This window comes from Nanorana parkeri, unplaced genomic scaffold (assembly GCF_000935625.1).
Source record: "Nanorana parkeri isolate BGI_ZX_2015 unplaced genomic scaffold, ASM93562v1 scaffold244, whole genome shotgun sequence".
NCBI lineage: Eukaryota > Metazoa > Chordata > Amphibia > Anura > Dicroglossidae > Nanorana > Nanorana parkeri.
This window is the reverse complement of record NW_017306512.1, coordinates 334,961-352,439: the sequence shown is the minus strand read 5'-3', so window position 1 is coordinate 352,439 and position 17,479 is coordinate 334,961. Positions and strand designations below refer to the sequence as shown.

The 17,479-nt window shown below is 40.9% G+C and overlaps 1 protein-coding gene across 1 annotated transcript in view; it reads right to left on the bottom strand.

Moving 5' to 3' along the window:
• ANO4 (anoctamin 4) overlaps positions 1-1,423 on the bottom strand; it is a 146,659-nt gene extending 145,236 nt beyond the window's left edge. The window contains exon 1 of the mRNA XM_018556656.1: positions 1,370-1,423. The gene's annotated coding sequence lies outside the window, so the exon portion shown is untranslated. The remainder of the gene's footprint in view (positions 1-1,369) is intronic.
• Between the last annotated feature and the right edge of the window lie 16,056 nt (positions 1,424-17,479).

Sequence of the window (17,479 nt, the reverse complement as noted above, 5' to 3'; positions counted from 1 at the left end):
GGGGGGGGAGGGGGAAGGGCCTTCATGGGATTCTTGCATGGGGCCCTGAGGTCACTAGTTACGCCACTGATCAGCACAACTACACCCATTTGATATACATGAACGCAAACTGCCTGCCAAATATTAGCAATGGTGTTCATTACCTCTTGTAGTTCAGATAACTCTACTATACTGTTATTATAGGTAGGTGACTTCTCTTTCCTCTAATACACCTACACAACACAGTTTGGTCACCTTCTCACCCAGTGGCTGCTGATTTTGGCAATGATGAGTTTATTACCGAGCTGTTCCCAGTGTAAGTAAGCATGCAGTGTTAGCTTCACAGCACGTTGCAATGCTTGTCCTCTTTTTCTCATTCTGAGCTCTGGTGTACAGGGGGATTTGGAAAGCTAATATAAATACAAAAATAAGTTCCATATACTAGCATTATTTAAAATATTTTACAAGAAAGTATAGCTGGATTTCAGGACAACTTTTCATATGATTGGCAGGAGTTTGAGAGGTTCTTTGAGACGTCTAACAGGAGTCATTAGCAAAGGAATACCCTCAGCTATCAGAGGAAGTTTGTTCATGGTACACTGAGCAGGCTAGAGTGAAGTGGCACAGGAAGCTGCAGAGATACAGTTGCTGAATAGTGGTGTCACCATGCTCGCCTCCAGGACTTCACTAGAGCCTCTCCCATCCTATGGAACTCTCTACCCCAACCGATCCGACTATCTCCCACTCTGCCTTTAGGCGATCCCTTAAGACTCATCTCTTCAAGGAAGCCTATCCCACCACAACCTGACCACTCAACCATCACTTTATCAAACAATTCATCCCCACACAGCTCAAACCTCATGTATCACTTCCCCCTCCCTTTTTGACTGTAAGCCCTCAGGGGCAGGGGCCTCCTTCCCATCTTGTCTTGAATTGTATTGTAATTGTAATGTCTTCCTTACATTGTAAAGCACTGAGCAAACTGTTGACGCTATATAAATCCTGTATAATAATAATAATTTCCGCAGCATTTGGAATATCCTAAAACATTTTGACTTTAATATCACTTTAAGGCCTTAGCCTGAAATCATGAAATGGAAAGCACCCTTATATCTTTATAAAAACTACTAACTATTTTGTTCCTTATCAGGGAAAAATAGCTGCTCTAAATGACCACAATTATGACATAAATAAATAAAAAAATGTAGGTTTTCAATATATATCAACATGAGATATATCTTACAGTACATGTGTACTGTAACTGATCAGAAATGAAATAACTTGCTAAGCAGATACTCAGGCCAAGCACTTTTGTCATACCTGCACAGTCTCACGGTTTGGGCACATCAGTTATAAGGTTAATTAATCAAGGATTTCGTGTAGCTCTTACCCTGGCTGATGTCTATGTCCTGGCTTAGTGTCTCTGCACTGCTGCTGTGAGGAAGTCTTGGTACCATGGATAAAGAGTTTGGAGAAGATTCAGATATGTCCATTTGTGTAAGGAAGGAGCAAGTTGCTGGACTTAAAGGAACATAAGGATTGTGCTGGGAGAGTTCCGGGGTATGACAAGTCTCATTGTGAACATGTGGAGTTTTCCAGTGGGATATTCCTATTGCAACTGGCCCATTCACTTCAAATCCTACAGAACAAAAAAACTGTGATTACACAAGGTGATAAATACCTGCAAAAAAAATATTCTCCAGCCTCTATATTCACAAGAGGAACCATTTTTTGTCTTAAAGGAGAACTATGAGCTGAGTGATTTCCACTCATCCTCATAGTTAGAGCCAACGTGTGACATGTGAAACTGTCACACGTCGACTCTGTAGATCATGAAGTGAGCAAACAGATACCATGGCTCGCTTACTTCCCGATCATCAGCCAGCTGGGTTGATCTCAACAGTATGGTCGGGATCTGTCCCGGCTGCGGTGCTCTCAGAATATAGCGGGCAATAGCCCGCTATATACTGAGGTTTGGGTCACCGGAGGAGGTCAGTATATGTCCTCCCGTGACCCTAAAGAGAACTATGGGATAAAAAGGTTGCCCTATAGTTCTCTTTTAATGTATAACATTTTGGTTATTCAGTATTTTTTAGTGGTGGGACACCAATATAAATAAACATTATTTACTAAAGAAATAGAAGCTGGCAAGTATATTTTGTAGACCTCTATAGTCAGATCATGCTGACTGGTGAAATTTTTGACTGACTGGTGAGACACCGCCAAATTTTTCAAGCCCTGCCCATGATATACATACTACCCACTCTGCTATAATCCAGAAGTCACTGGAAAAATTATAAGCAGGTACATTCTTTGTAAAACAAGTAATAAGCAACGAAAAATCAAGTAGGCATCCTGTGAGATGTCCAACATCAGGTTATCACTGTTTTTCCACATTGAGGAATGCTTCATTAAGACAGACATTCATTTAGAATCACCGGGCACTGCACATGCAGCATTTTCGGCACCACAAAACACAGAATGAGTGTAGTAGTAATGCTCTAGCACGGTTGTATTGGTAGCCACTGTATGTGTGCATTGTGGTAACAACGCATAGTATAATTAATTAGCAAGCATTGTGGTAACAGGTGGTAACAATTTCTAGAGTAGACTTTTTCTTTTCCACTAGAATAAAGCAGCACTATTGTGACAGGTATAATGTGAATCCTTCATGAATCCCTAATGCATGGGTAGGCAACCTCAGCATTCCAGCTGTGGTGAAGTGACAAATCCCATCTTGCTTCATTCTCTGGGAGTTATGGCTGTGGTTGTCAGTCAAGCAATGCCTCATGAGACTTGTAGCTCTACAGCAGCTGGAGTGCCAAGGTTGCCAACTCCCTGCTGTAATATATCTAAGCACTTCTTGGAAGCATGAGGGAGACATGTCCTTGCTTTCTTTTAGTGGTGTTGAAATGGTGTTCTCTTCAGGCAAAGGCAGTATTATGGATAAGCTTGGGTTGAGACCGAACCCAAGTTCATTTAAACCCAGGATCCCAGGAGGCCATATCAGATCAATGATGTCTCCCTCATCCTTCCAAGAAGTGCCAAATCCTTTTTGGTATAACTCAATATGTTGTGATACTTACCAGTCTTTTTGTGGACACTTTAGACTTCCTCCAAACCAGAAAATTCCTGAAGAAGCGCGAGAAGCATGAAATGCGTAGAATTGTTAACCACTCCATCTCAATATTAAAATGAGCTATTGTACAATCAACTGAACAATTATGTATTGAATATTACTCTCTGGAGTGGTATTTGGTGGTTTTATGTTTGTGCCAGTATAATGTACATCAAATTTTATCTCAAAGGGGTTTTTTTTTTTTTAAACTTTTTATGATGTGATTTAATAAAGTCTATTTTGTATCTAACTATTTTCTGACTACGTCACTTGGCAAACGAAAAATCTTTCCTTGTCCTAACATGTTATATTAGGGGTGTGGTGCCATTTTTCTCAGAGGTACCTATGCAACAATTTGTTTACAGTTATCATATATTCATATTCTTTCTTACCTATAGTGATCTGACTGACACAGCTGTAGTAACTTGTCCCACTAGAGAGGTTGTTGTAGCTTCCACTGTTTGGATCTGTGTCTGTAAAATAACACAAATTGTATAAGAACTTCAGGGGATGAAACTAGCTACAGGATTTTATAAAAACATTATTCTTATTTATTAGAAACAACACACAATACTTATAGCAAGTAATCTTTTATATATTTGATTCAGGTAACTTGAATCCATATGTTGCACATAGACATTGAGGGGAATTTATCAAAACTGGAGCAGGGAGAATATGGAGGAGTTGCCCATGGTAAACAATCAACTTCTATCTTTAATTTTCAAAGCTTAACTGAACAAACTGAAGAGAGAAGCTGACTGGTTAATATTGGCAACTACTCCAGAATCAGTCTGTTCCAGTTTTGATAAATCCCCCATTGTACTTTTCACTGCTTTGTCATAAAAGACCAGAAGTGTTTTCATGTAGCCAGATTATTCTTTGCGGTAAATATTCAAAGCCTTGCTTCCATAGCTAGGATATTTAAAGGACCAGTTCACACAGAAGGGACTTCTAGCTTTAGACGGAGTCTGGTGCATTAAGTCAGATATAGATATCTTATGCTTATTTTGCTTAACAGTTAGTCTCTAAGCATGTCTACCATCAGAAATGAGCACTGCAGCAGCAACTAATTGGCTGTTAGTGCTACTCCTCTCCTAGCCAAGGTCCTGCTCTAAAAGGATTACAGCAGGCGTGTTGCTAGACCCTGGCACCCAGGGCTTGTGCCTCAGGTCTCCTACCAAGTGCCCTGGTTCTCCATCGAGCTATGGAGATAATACATTTTATGCATAATCCAGTTTTGTAACTTTGTTTAATTTATCTAATTATTATTCCATTAGGATTTTTTTTTTTAAGCAATGATAATGCATTTTAATTTTTATTTCAGACATTTCATCATAATGTGATATTTCAGTTTTTAGACCATTTCATTTTTGTTCAGTGAAAAAGAATATATCAGCCTAAAGCTGGGCATACACTACACAATCTGATTGTATAGTAATCGACTTTAGATCTACCATCAACTATGTAGTGCAAGAGCCTGACTCATTTGATAAAAATTGAATGGATTGTTTAGTTTGTCCTTATGTTGCATAGTTTTGGAAAATCGAAAGGAGATTGTACAGAGATTGTAAAATACGATTATATAGTGTATGGCCACCTTTAGACTCAGATTTGATCCAAACCGGTCAACATGGTATCCTAACAGCACCTCAAAATTTTCATTTGTGTGCTTAGAAGTGCCCCTGGTCTTTGAGGATTCTAGAAATGTCCGTGGATTACAGGAAGCTTATATCAAGACAAGTTTAAGCACTTACACTATACTTTTTAATGCATACATAACTGCATTATTCGGTGTTCTCCAACTCTTCTTGGAGTTCAGATGTAAGATCAAGGGCCAGCAACATTTAAAAGAGAAGTAGACCCAAACCTTTTTTTGGCTTTACTTCTCTTTTGGGTCACAGGAGGGCATTTACTAATGTAGTCCTGTGACCCAAAGTCAGCATCTAGTTGACTACTGCCCACTACCAGCTAACAACTCAGCCGCCCTGCAGCTGGGAAGGCTTATCGTCAGGATCCACCCGGCTGCTTGATTGACAGTTTGCTCTGCCTCTGCAGAGCCAGAGACAACTGTGCCCATCCCCTGTCTGTCCCATCAGTAAGCACTGTAGGAGCAGAAGGGGGAATCCCTGTTGGGAGCAGTGACTGACAGGGGGTGATTTACTAACCTAAACACACGCACGCACCAGGTGCGTGTGATTTTCACACAGCAAAACGTATTTATCAACCAAAAAGTCTCTAAAAGCATATTTCCACTAATGCCATATATGGAAAAATCATGCACATGATGCATATATAATGCTGCTTCACAGTTTAGACAAAAATGGTTAGCTCATGCATTTACATTCCTGCATTCATCAACGCAAGCAACACAACATAGAGCTAATTTACAGAACATCACCTTGTAATTCATGCAGGGCTTTGCACAACACACCTGCTGGGTGTGTACACACTACAAAGGTGTTTAGATTCCACCCATAGATCATGCTGGGAGGGAACACACTACAGAGGTGTATACATGTTCGTGGTGTGTTTATAAGGTTAGTAAATCAACCCCACAGTCTCTACTCTCTGTAAGAAGAAGCCGTGAGCTGAGCCATCAGCGTTTCATGATCACTTAGCTCTTGATGTATGGAGCTGGGGTGTGACAGCTGCAGTGCCGGCTCTAAGTATTGGGAAAAGTATGTTTTACTCTCCCAACACTTATCCTTCAAATGCTGCAGTAGAAAAAATAAAAATCCAACACAGATGAAGCAGGTTTAGGAATTACTGGAGGAGATCTCTCACAACTACAGTCCTGAAATGATTAGGGAAGTTAAAAGCTGACACAGTCTATCAGCTGCCACCAAAATCTGAAATATCAGATCTTGGTGTCCCAAGTCTTTTAGGAGTTTAGTAAAACAAGTAGATTGCTGTGCTTGTCTGTCAAATCTTTTCGTTAGCACTGGAGAAAAGGCTAACGCAGGGGTAGCCAAACTGCGGCCCTCCAGCTGTGATGAAACTACAAGTACCATTAGGCATTGCAAGTCTCTGACAGCCACAGGCATGGCCTACTGAAGCAGATGCATGATAGTATTTGTAGTTTCCCCACAGCTGGAGGGCCGCAGTTTGGCTACCACTGGGCTAACGTAATATACTTACTTCCTATTATACGACTATTAACGTGTTTAGCACAGGTTGCAGCCAGCTGCATAATGCCTTTCTGTTCCAACCAGATATCAAATGATTCCACTACTGGCAGTGAGGGCATTATTCCCTTTCCTTCTATTGTGATTACATCCATACAATATTAATGATGTCTGCACTCTTCAACATATATAGAAAATGTAAAAGCTCTTCCAGCTCAAAGAGCCTTAACACCACCTAAATGTGACAAATGAAAAATTTATAGCACACGCACATCACCACCAAGCCTCCACTTACTAGTTAAGCTTTCTATAAGGAAATGACATTTAGAAGTGTCTAGAATGATCCAATTACTTGCTTATCTGTAACTGTATCCAGACCGCCCAAACTGTAGACAAATCCCCTGCAATAACCTTCCCTGGTGGCCCAGGAGGACGCAGCTGATCTAATAGAATCCAACAACACCAGCAAATAAATACAAACATCATAAGGTCAGGGAAAGGCTGCCATATCCCTCTGCATTTGTCAGCAAGTTTGCTCTGAACATCGAAGGCTCACTTGGCAGTGACACTTCATGAGTCTAAATTGCTCAGCATTAAATAAGCAAGTCAATATAATAAAGATAGACATAGGGTTGAGTCCATCATTATTAGAACATTCATCCGCCTCCATGTCTGTGAGAATTGTGTACCATAGAATGGGTGATCTGGGGAATTCTATGTATCTTTTACATACCAAGTTTCTCCGTTTTCTTCACTGTACATTTTTTAAAGCCAGTAATAGATCTCAGAAGAGAGATTAGCTTGATTTATTTACAAATATGCTAAATTGACACAAATAAAAATTATGTTCTGTTTTCTTTTTACACTCAAGTTTATTTAGTAAGGAAAACAGCTTGAGCAGCAGCGTATAGCAAATGGTGTATTCAATGATGGCCATCTTCATTGTCCTTTGTGCTACCTTATTATTAAGCCAGGCTGAATCTGGAGCCAGGATTTCAAAGGGTCTGATGAATGTTGGGAGTTCAGTTCCACAACAGATGGAAGCTGTTATAACCATGTCATTATATCACAGTGACACAGGCTGATGTCCATTAAAGCCTATCTTATTTAAGTTATACTGTATGTGTAAAAGTCCTTTACACCGCTCCCCTAGACATTAACACGCAGTTAACCCTTGCCGTGCAGAGGTAACCCCACTGTAAGGGAGTATTTTCCCCTGGAAATGAGCTTTTAAGAAAATGTCATGTTATTTAGGCAGTGCAACATTTTTAAAGCTAAACTTCAGTAGAAAGACACACATGAGAGCTGTTTTACCTGCCAAAGGAATTGCCCGGCAGGTCAGGAGACCTAATTTTCTCTGCTGCACTAAAGTGGTACTAAACTCAGGATTTAAATAATAAAAATGCAATCAAAGACCTTCCTTAACTACTAACAAAAATGTATCTTATTTGTGTATCCCTCGGCTGTAGATCCTCAAATCATCTCTGAATTGGTGCTGACACTATCCTTCCTACTGGAGGGTGGTTACTTTTGTTCCCCATACTCCCTGCGTGTGTTGTAAAGTAACCACCGCTCCAAGCTCACTCCTGTGATGGACTACAATCTCAATACAAATTAATAAACTAAACATGAGATTGTAGTCCATCGCGGGAGCAAGCTTGGAGTGGTGTCTACTTTACAGCACACACAGGGACCATGGGAAACAAAAGTAGCCACCTACTTAGGACCCTCCTAGGAAGGTTAGTGTCAGCATGAATTTTCAATGATGATACAAGGATGTACATGATTTGAGTGATACACAAATAAGTTACATGTTTGTTAACAGTTAGGGCACATTAATGCATTTTTTAAGATCTATCTCCTGAGTTTAGTATTACTTTAAATAACACTTGGAGGTAGTGTCACTCCCCCAGCCTGTGAGTGGACAGTGAAAGAAGAAGCAGCACACTAAGGAGCTAATCGTTCTGCCACTGAACTCTCTCCTATCAGCATGTTCCTTGTTAACACATGATAACTGCAGCACAACTGATTGTCTCCCAGGTTGAACTTTGCTGTGCAGGGGATTGCAAGAGACTGACATCAGGTCAAGTTCAGGTACTTACACTGCTCACACAGATGATCGCATGCCTCCAATGTGATTGATATGGGCCGCAATACGTGGTACCGCAATACCGTAGGTTGCGGTGCAATAAAAAAAGTAGTGCATGCACTACCTTGTTTAATTGCACTGCATCGCATAGTATTGCACTTATGCTCATTGCGGCACAATTGATTGCATTGCGGGTGGGAGATGTATTTGGGGTACCATTCAAATGAATGGCAACACAATGCACCTCTTACACTGTTAGCACACACTAGGTGCATTGTGCGGTAATGTGCGTTTATTGCACAGGACCGTGCGACTAACACATGGACCCCATGTGAACGGGCCCTAAAGATTAACACCCCTAATATTGCAGTTTTTTCTGTGGTGCTGGCAAGGTGCATGCCAGTGTTTCAAACTCTCTGGACCCCGAATGTTGAGATATCCACACCAAACTCAGATTTACATAACTCATCCACCACATTTACATAATTCATCCACCATTATTGTTAAACAGTCAGCACCTGCAAAAATGGATTCTTCAGTCTTAAATTGTTATAAGAGTGCAGCCTTACCCACAGGGATCCCTTGATTAAGGTATTCCAGGTACTGTCAGGAATATATAATATATTATTTTTATTACCATTGCTATTATTATTATTATTGTAACAGCTAAAGACTGTAAATTGAAAGTTTTACCCTCTACGTTCTGGACAGAGTGTCTCAGCTCAGCCAGCAGACAGGCTAGATTCCACAGGAATTCTCCACAGTATGGTGGAGAATTCAAGTGAATAACAGCACACAGCCATCCGAGAGGTAAGGATGCACTGTTGCAATAATATAAAGGCAGAGATTTAGATTTTTTTCTACAAATACCCATTTCTGACTGATTCTCATATACTCCACAAGTTCACTCTGGATACAAAAGGCACAAATTAATGCAGCTCTGCATTCATTGATACATTTTTGAATGCAAGAAGGTAAGTACCTAAATTTGAATTAGCAGCCTCTTGCAGTTGCTATACAGCAGAACTCAGAAAGAGGAGGGAGAATCTGCAGAAGGAGCTAATCAGAGGAGGTGCAATGCAAGGAGGAAGCTGTTAGGAGGAGACAGCAGAGCGATGGAGAAATGAGCTAGTCAGTGTGCTGCTTCTCCTTTTAAAATATAAATATGTTCCTGGAGGCAGTACTAGAACTAGACTTTTCAGTCCACCAGTCTATATAGACTTCTCTAGAAAATGAAGAAATTAACTTCAAAGATTCATGTGACCCTTTGTCCACTCTAGTCATGATGACAGATTTACTTACAAGTATGCAGACTGCAGAGTTGTCTAAACAAGGGAAAAGCGCCACTTAAATAATGGATCTTATGTTTAGTTGCTGTCCCATCTTGTCACCCCATGCACATGTCCACAAATGTCTTGTAGTTTATATCATTCTTTTTATATATCTCATTTAATGTATGCATGCCAAAACATGAGCATTCCAAACTCAGTATACATAAGCAGATGCTTCATTTAGGGGATACCACATGTCAAAACAACCAGTGACAGGGTTATTCACTAAAGGGTGAAGAGTTTTGACTCGGAGAACGCAGGAGAAGTGAGCAATCTAGGACAACATAGCTGAACTGGAAAGAGAGCTGAATTGGAGAATTATTCCAAATCAGCTATGTTGTCCTAAATTGTTTACTTCTCCTGCCTTCTCCAAACTCTATAACCCTGTAAATCTTTATCAATGTGTGTCACACAATACACTATCTGCAGTCTCTAGTGATGTCAAATAAGCACATTGCACTTGGTTGCCAATAACCATATCATCTTTGTCTAGGCTGTATGGGATATTTGGTGCCTTAATGGTTCAAAAGCAGCGTGATCTTTACAAAAGGGCCACTTCAATGCAGCATAGAATATTTTCCAAACGACTTGTCCCAGACATTCCAGAAGTAATCCTATACAAATAGATTATGAAAAATTACAGGAAGTGTTTAAAAACCAAATCATTGGAAATGTAATTGAATCTTTTCACCCTGAAGGTTTAGATATAGATATATATCTGTATAGATATATATCTATATCTATATATATCTATATAGATATGTATCTATATATATATATAATGTAGTGAGAGAGAGAGAGAGCGAGATGGTATATTCTACAAACCAGCTTCCTAAAATACAGTTTACAAAGCATGTTTAAAGCATCGATTCACCAACAACTAAAGGAATCTGTTTTCTGTAGATGATTACAGCAATAACACAATATCTACTTTTTTTTTAGATTACTTTACAAAGGTACCATATGTTAACACCTAGATTGGAAATCTCACAACTCAGCTGCAGCCAGGAGAGTCCCACTCCTCTAGCTGCGTGATATAATTAATAAAATCCAAAAGGAAGAGGGAGATTCCTTGTAATGGGGTTGATTTACGCAAGGATAAGAGGTCGTTCTCTTTGCAAAGGGAATTTTAGTAAAAAGGTAAACGTGTTTTCTTCGAAAACTGAATCATGGGCCAAGGTGATAAAAAAAAACAGGATTGTTACTAGCACAGGATTGAGCATTCAAATTTGAAGCTTCTTCAACTTTATAAACTCAGTGAATGTTCACTTTGCAAAGGGAATTTAAGTAAAAAAATGTGGTGAACCTTTGTTCACTTTGAATACTGAATCACAGGTAATGGTAATAGAAAACTAGATTTTTGTTATTTTTGTTAGTACATGACTGAGTATTCATAGTGGACACTGCTTCACCTTCACTAAGCTCAAAGAATATTCCCTGGGCAAAGTTAACAGTTTCTACCATAAACAAACTCAACTGACTTCAGACTGATGCAGCGATTTCTCTATCCACAAGAAATACAATTAGAAATTGGAAATACAATTTCTCTACCACAAGAAATACAATTAGCTAGGAGATTCAAGAATCTACCTGAAACTGCCAATATCAGTTATTGATTTAAAAGAACACATCAAAATTCCTGAGACTGTTTTAAAGCAAAGATCTTAAAAATAACTTCACTGGACCGTTCCTGTGTTTACACTATTACCCTACATAAGACAGTTTACAATTGTAGAAGTTGAATGGTGATGTGATGAAACAAGCTTAGTACCTTAGGCTCAATTCACAAAGCTTTAACCCAAGAATAAGGAACTTTATTGTAGCCATTAATGTTTAGATCTCTCTGGACTGAGTGGTAAAACAACTGTCACTTTTTTAATAAACGATCCCTCTCCTAATAAGATAGCTTTGTGAAATGAGCCAAATACCCAGAAATAATAGCTAGCATCTCTCAGCACGCTGCTGAAAAACTAGCTATGTCAGGAATGACCTAAAAAAGAATCCTGTGCCGAGGAAATAAAAGGAGTCGGAGAATGAGACAAGCTTCCAGTAAGGGAGGGTTACCATATCCAGACAGGGGGGACCCCCTGCTCCTGCTGTAGGTCCTGGCTGGGCTGGCTGGCATTGACACAGCTGTCTCCGGATGGGAAGAGCTGCAATGAATATCACCAGCATCGCTCAGCTGATTCTTTGTATCCAGAGACTTGTAGTGCCGAAGCTCCAGTCCTCCTCCAGCAAACTCATGCATAGGGCTGCATTTGGAAGTCAGCTTTCTCTTGTGAGAGCAGTGCATGCTTGCCACATGCTGCCTGACCTGCGGGAAGTCTCCTACAATAGGTTCGCTGTGGCTAGGAGCATCTTCAAAGGGCAACACTGTCTCATGCACAGACCCTATTTCTAAAGGTAAATCCTCTCAGCTTGTTCAGGTTTCCTTCCTCATGGCAGAGGACACTTCTAGCATTTCCCCATCATGTATGATGTGCATGCTCAGGAGCCACCTATACACCAAACACAGGGGGTCCCATATAGAAAATCCTAGGAGCTGTCTTTGGTCTGAAGTCCTGATGCTGAGCGATAGATAGCAACACATCAGCTCTGAGTCTCTCCAGCTGGTGCACGAAGTCCTGAGTGGGAAGTACAGTGATGGGTGGTGTTTACGTGGCCGAGGTGTTGTTTTTTTTTTTTAATGAGGGAAGGATTAACATCCATACTATGCATCTCTCAGAAGAGAATGTTTTAGCCTTTTCAGTTATCTTGATTTGAGGTTTCCAGGGATGCTGTCTCTCGGAATAGGGCACTTGGAAGCACTGCAGTATACTAATTAGAGTAATATGTTCATGCTGAAAGGTTCTGGATTAATGTTACAGTGCAATACAAAATGAATTCTGGGATGCAATATTACATCATTACTTTAAGTGTCCAGAGACAGAGCAGTGCTGAGCTCTACTGACTCTACTTAAATTAATGGATTTAAATCAAACATGTTTTGCTCTTGCATAGCAAAGCAACAGGTCCGGTTTAAAGCAAATTTGTTGCTAATGAAAAAAAATATTAAAAAACAGACTGTGAATGAACAGCATTAACACTTACCAGCATGTCCATCCCTATAATGAGGCAGGTTGCTTCAGGCAGCATCTCGTTGGGCCACGTGCATCCCAGGTTGCTAAGAGCTTCGAGCAACCTGTGACGCTCTGTCCAGTATCCCACCCAGCTCACTGGCGTCCCTGTGATTCACAGGAGCTGAGCAGGAAGCTGAGCAGGAAGTCCTACAGAGCCAGAACCAGAGGTACCATGTACTGCTGCCAGCGAGTCCCTTTACCAGCAGACACCCCCCCCCCCACACACCCACAAAAAAACCACCCTTCGCTCGGGGCTCATAGTTGGAGCTATTCTGCATTGCTGTATAATCATCATACAGCAATGCCGAATACCACCAGCAATGCATAAAAGTGAGCACTATATCACCAGCGCCCCCCACACACACACAAACACACACACCCTTGCCTCAGGTAGCAAAGAGTGTAGGGACACCCCTGCTTCCTTCCCTGTCCCGCCATCATGTGCACCAGTCTTTGCTCTCTTGCAGCGCTACACCAGCCAAAGATATAGCTGGTCATTATGTCTCTACTGTGCCCCTGCAGTCTGTAGTGATGTAGTTGCTGGCGGGTAAAACTACAGCAAGCAGTAGGGAGACATAGGCATCAAAGCTTGTCTCCAACATAGACATAATTACATATGACAGAGATTCTGAACTTTCCCTTCTCTATCCAAAACAAAGTGTAAGGTGCAGATGGACTTTAAAGTAGAACTGTGGCCAAATATGTACATATTTTTAACAAGCAATAAATAAGCTTTCAAACAAGCCATCCCTGTAGCTCCAGACACTGTGGAGAAATTCATCCTCAAAGTTTACAATGAAAAGCACTTTCGTTTTCAATTCAGCAGCTTAAAGCGGACCTTTACAACAATATTACACTTTTCTGCATTGTATTCCTCCCACTTACACAATCTAAAAAACTCCTTCTTGTTTGTGGTTTTTGGGTTTCTTTGTCTTTTTATCCAAATTTCTAGTCCAGCCCGCCCCCTGGTTATATTCTTGTCTAGGCTTCTGCAGCCTCCTGTGATATCTACGTTAGATATACCAGGAGGCATCAGCATACAAGTCAGCTCTGGAGGAGGAAGGACCTAGCGCGCATCATCAGGAAAGTAGCTGCAAGAACCAAAAAGAGACAGCTGGCACCCAATGACATAACAGAAGATGATGGTGTGGGACCTGGCATGCATCAACGAAGCGGCATTCAACAACAATTCTAAATTCACTAGGTGTGTGTGGATTTTTATTGAATATTACCGAGTAAAAAAATAGGGATTACAAAAATATTTTTACACAGGGGTGAAGTTAATCTTGGGATTCACCCTGCTTCCCCCCACACCAGTGACTTGGTAGCCTGCCAGCCTTATGATTTGTAATGTAAACAGAGTGGCTGTACAAGAAGAAAGGGAAAAGCAGAGTGCTGAGATCCCACATGAATGACTTCACTGCTTCTCTTGAAACTTTGAGGATGAATTACTCCACAGTGCCACCATATACAGATATCAGTAAGGGATTGTTTTAAAGTTGATTTACTGCTTGGTAATAATATGTAATTATCTGAACATCCTTGACCTGGTCACACTTCATTAGTGCTAGGGGCCAATTCACACCAGTACACTGAAGTAACACACAAGTTGGTATGTTGCCATGCCATTTATTTTAAACTACACTGTAGTGCACCTCTACACAGGGTTGGATTTACTCTCTCTGCTGCCCCAAGGCCAGGTTCCTCAATGCGCCCCCTCCCCTCCCCCCTTCCCATGGAGAATGGCAGACCTGCAGGCTGCATACAAGTGATCTCAGCAACATCACCGAGATCACTTGTAGAAAGCAAGCTGCGGCTTCTCCGCTGTACATTTAACTCTGCTTGCCCAAAGCAGGCCTAAATGTAGAAAACAACTAGAAAACACCCCTGCTGCCCCTCTACTCCCTGCTGCCCCGAGGCCAGGCTTTGGTTGGCCTTGTGGGAAATCCGGCCCTGCCTCTACAACTCACCTGCAGTGCAGCACACCCCAAAACATTGGCTGGCTTGCGTTGTGGTGGGCTTCGTTGGATAAAATGGTGTTATTTTTTGTGCATTCCGGTACATTGGCAGCCCTGTCAAATGCCGCCTTAACACAACACATGTTAATGTGCAGCTTAACATGCGTGCATTAGTGCAATGCAGCAAAAAATGAAAGTGTGACTGTGCCCTGAGTGTTAATAAATAGAACTCCTCTTTATGTACTAATCTACCTATAGGAATTCCACCATATACAGATACAGGTAACCCTTTGCTTTATCTTATATCCTGCTATCATATTTCTTGTTTAAGTCAATTTTGCAACTTTCTTTTTCCACAGATCTGCTGAAGATGGATCAATAAAATGCATTAAGACAAGCGATGTTTGCTTGTCTTTGTATTTCAAAGCTATAATTATATCCTTGTGCTTTAGGGTTTGCTTTATTACTTTAATACAAGTACTGGTCTCTGGCCGGACTATAGTCAATGTCCTGACACCATTCTGTCAGCAGTGGAATCAGATGAATCATGAATAGCTGCTGTTTGTCTTTTCTTCCTTTATTTTTGTTAAATATTGCTTCTATGTGATGGCATGATAAATCCAAAATGTCATCTAGCAATAGATCAAGATGACACAAAAAACAAAATGCCATTGGACTGTCAGTTATTAAAGCATACATAAAACACATAAACCCCAAAAGAGTGTAATAATATCAAATGGTACAGCCCCGCGTATGCACCCATACATCTACTTTTTACCATCCTTTACTGTCTGTGTGCAGGGCCATATATCCATAGCTGTACGCATGTATCCTTTCACATCACCCTACCAGCATTCAGCCACATCATTGATTTGTATAGGCGTCTGTATGCAACATCTGTGGCTCCCGAATGCAGAAGTAAAGCCTTTATTTACAGTGTATGGCCCACTATGCCTGTGTGCAATGTTTCGGCTGTAGAATGTCCCCCGTCATTCCTAAATCTAATGCAGGGCTATGGAGCGTGTATTGGACGTGATGATGCCAGCAGCCTCCGCCTGCTGGAGCGGAGAAGAGGCCACTGGTCTTGAATACAGCAAGAGCGGAGAACAGGTAAGTAAAATGGCTTTAAAGAATCCCTCTAGATAAAAGCGAGCAGTTAAATCTTGCAGCATGGCAAGGCAATGTTTTTTTTCTATATCTGGAAATAGGCTTTAAAGGTTTTAAATATCTTGGTTTCTGAGAATAGCTTGTAAATACATAGGAGGACAACTATATATAAATGTAGTCTACAATCCAGCCTAAAACGAGCTTGAAATGTATACAGGGAGCTTACTTGCTCAATACTTATGTATTTCATCCAGGCATTGCTTAAGTGCACTAAATAATTTCAATCCATTCTGTGGTAATCTGATGACCTGAGAACCTCCTTGTAAAGCAGGTGGACTAATCCAAAAGACACCCACTGCAAGCCCCCTTACAGACTCTCGCATGTAAAACAGTGGATGTAAAAAAAAGTGCCAATCAGGGCTGTCCCTATCATGTCGGCCAGCATCTCATTGGGTCATGTAGGGGGGAAGCGGCCAGAGCAACCCAGTTTGCTACTTAGCAACTTGTGACTCTGTGGCCAGATTTCCTGCCAGCTCACTGACATCACATGTTGCCATCCTTGCCCAGCTCCTGGCAACCAGTGATGTCAGTGAGCTGGGTGGGCCTGGACAGAGGCGTCGGACCCGGAAGTAGCACCAACACCCCCCCCCTCGGTAATGAGTATCCATAACCAACACATCGTGAACCTGTAACAAGTATCTAACGCCTGCACCCGACTGCCATCACCCACCAACCAACCATCACCCACCAAGACAACTCTAGTGCCAGTTCTGAGTTAGTCACAACCACTAATAAGATTTCTGCTTTGGAATTCTGCATGTGATTTCTGCATGGATGCAGGAATCAGAAAAAAAATGGAAGTTACACATCCCAGGTTTCAGGAAGAACACTCCCAATAAACCTGTGAGGTGCTCTGCGAATTCTGGCTGCAATGGATTACACTGACCTCAAATAAGGGTAACATACTAAAACAAATATAAAGGCTGTCATTGCTGACCTTCCTCTGAAAATTGTTTTTTTTCCTGGCAGTCTGAATACTTTATGAATCACTGACACCGAACAAGTATCAGATAGTAAAGTCAAAGTAAAGTCAAAGCTCCTGATCTGTACACGTCTTCTGGGTGAAAGTATTAAAGCTTTTGGATTAGCATTACAGCTAGAAAAGTAGACCTTTAAAAAAGTTTAGTTCAGAAATGACATTTATCTCTTTAAGGCATATGGTATGATTTGCTCAGTAGCATTAGTAATTTGTTAATCAGTTTCCTTGTTGTCTGCTCTTGAAATTACTTTCAGGAAAATATTACAATAAGTCAAAATGTGGACTTACTTTAAAGACGCCATATTTTCCTGATTTTGAACTGCCACTTATTTTTAATCCTCTGGCATTTAGATTTACGACATTTTACTTTCAAAGTGTAGCCCTTTAAAGTTTTATTTTCACAGTAACTTTGACTACTTGAGGAAATTGATTGTAGCACCCCTTGTGCACATACCACAAGCAGTAAATGAGGGGTTAGTTCTGTGCCAAACATTGTTCCTCTGTTACCACAACAACACACATACAACTTCACACTGACAGCTATGGTTAATTATGCCTTTGCATTCTTTGTTTAAGACAATTGTGACTCAGTCTACCATGTAACACTGCTTCTA